Source organism: Pongo abelii, chromosome 19, assembly GCF_028885655.2.
Source record: "Pongo abelii isolate AG06213 chromosome 19, NHGRI_mPonAbe1-v2.0_pri, whole genome shotgun sequence".
NCBI lineage: Eukaryota > Metazoa > Chordata > Mammalia > Primates > Hominidae > Pongo > Pongo abelii.
Genome location: NC_072004.2, coordinates 72,911,931 through 72,914,378, shown reverse-complemented (window position 1 = coordinate 72,914,378; position 2,448 = coordinate 72,911,931). Strand labels below are relative to the sequence as shown.

The window sequence follows — 2,448 nt, the reverse complement described above, 5'->3', positions numbered from 1 at the left end:
TAGTCTTGTTCTTCAAATATTATAGCCAGTCATGTCACACTTGCCTGTGATCCCTCCGACACAAAACCACATTCACACCTCAGTGGCCACCAAATCATTCAGCACCACTTCCTTAACTGTGAGCGGTTTGAAGCTACCAGTTTGAGCACTAGTGACTTATTTTTTTCCCCCAGGCTTTGGATAGCTCTAGGGATCTCAACAGGGGTGGAGGAACCAGCTCAACTTTGGCATAGTACCAAAATGTGGCCAATTGAGGTTTCGCATAAGTCACAGCAGCATTGTTCACTAGCGACAGAGTCACCTCTGTGAGGTTACAGACAAATTAGGCCGTGGTTCTAGGATGGAAAGTCTGTCACCCCAAACAGGCAGCTGAACATCCAAAAGATTGGTTTTATAGACAGAAAAGGACTGAGGAAAGCAGAAACAGAGAACAAAAAGTGGATTGGTTGTTTCAAAGTGATTTCCTTACAGGATTGAAACAGAGGGGGCCTCATTATCACGGCAACAGGTAAACTGAGCTCTTTAGATTGGGTGCTGTGAATCTCGTGGTGTGTTTTTTTTTTAATTATTTAATTTAATTTTTTTTTTTTTTTTTTTTTTTTGAGACAGAGTCTCACTCTACCACCCAGGCTGGAGTGCTATGGCATGATCTTGCCTCATTGCAAACTCCGCCTCCAAGGTTCAAGCGATTCTCCTGCCTCAGCCTCCCGAGTAGCTGGGATTACCAGCACGCACCACCATGCCCAGGTAATTTTTGTATTTTTAGTAAAGACCGGGTTTCACCATGTTGGCCAGGCTGGTCTCAAACTCCTGACCTCAAGTGATCCTCCTGCCTTGGCCCTCAAAGTGCTGGGATTACAGGCATGAGCCACTGTGCCTGGCCGTTTTTTCTTTCTTCTTTTTTTTTTTTTTGAGATGAAGTTTCACTCTTGTTGCCCAGGCTGACACAGTGCAGTGGTGCGATCTCGGCTCACTGCAACCTCTGCCTCCTGGGTTCAAGCGATTCTCCTGCCTCAGCCTCCCAAGTAGCTAGGATTACAGGCATGCGCCACCACACCCAGCCTAAAGTACCTTTTTCTGTCTCCATATGACTCCATTTCCCTGCAGCCTCAGATGCCAACTCGTTTCCTCTTTGGAGCTTTCTGCCGCCTAGGCTCTTGCAGTATTCTTCTCTATGGCTATGTCTTTAGCTGCAAATAAAAAAAAAAAAAAGAATCCAAGTCAAGTAGCTTGAACCATAGGAAAAATATACCTCACATTTGAAGAGCTTCAGGGCTGATTAATTTGAAGGCTCTGCAGTGTCATCAGGGACTTGGGTGCCTTCCACCTTTTTTTTTTTTTTTTTGAGACAGGATCTCACTCTATCACCCAGGCTGGAGTACAGTGGCATGATTTTGGCCCACCACAGCCTCAACTTCTGGGCTCAAATGATCCTCTGGCCTCAGCCTCCCAAGTAGCTGGGAGTACAGGCATGCGCCACCATGCCCAGCTAATTTTTTTGTTTTTTTCTGGTAGAGACAGGGTTTCTCCATGTCACCCAGGCTAGTCTTGAACTCCTGGGATCAAGCAGTCTGCCTGCCTTGGCCTCCCAAAGTGCTGGGATTACATGCATGAGCTGCTGCTCCCAGCTACCATCCACCATTCTGATCTACCACCCTGAAGACGATGGCTTGTCCTAAAGGTGCCCTCTGCACTGTTCGAGGATGACTGCAGCAGTGTGTGATGATTAATTGGGTGTATTACTTGACTGGGCTAAGGGATGCCCAGATAACTGGTAAAACATTATTTCTGGCTGTGTCTGTGAGGATGTTTCTGGAAGGGATTCTCGTTTGAGCTGATGAACTGAGTGAAGCAGATGGCTCTCCCAGTGTGGGTGGGCATCACCCAATTCATTAAAGGCCTGAATAGAACAAAAGGATCCAGCAAGGGTGAACTCCCTCTCTCTGCTTGTGCTGAGGCACCCATTTCCTCCTACCCTCAGACTTGGGCTTCCAGACTCAGAGTGGGACCCACATCATTGGCCCTCGGCTGATTACCTGGCGTTTGGACTCAGGCAGAATTACACACTGGCTTTCCAGATTCTCCAGCTTGCAGAGAGCATATCATGGGGCTTCCTGGCCTCCATAACCACATGAGCCAATTCCTATAAATCTCCTCATATATAAATATCTATCTATATATCTATATCTAGAACCTACTCGTTCTGTTTCTCTGGAAAACCCTAATACAAGTCATTCCAATGCTATATCACAACATGAAAAAATGCAGCTAGAGAATGTGTCTTTTCCCATACGTCTCTTTATTTTTAACCAATGAGGAGACCTTCCCCAGAAGCCCCCAGAAGTCTTTATCCTCACATCTCACTGGCCTGTATTGCATTATATGCCCCTTCCTAAATCAGTCCCTGACAGGGAAATTGTGATAACAATGATTGGCTTGGATTAATCA

General features: G+C 46.2%; 1 pseudogene; it reads right to left on the bottom strand.

Annotated features, from left to right (window-relative positions):
- Positions 1-12: 12 nt before the first annotated feature.
- LOC112129698 (ATP synthase subunit g, mitochondrial-like) lies at positions 13-322 on the bottom strand (annotated as a pseudogene).
- Positions 323-2,448: the final 2,126 nt, after the last annotated feature.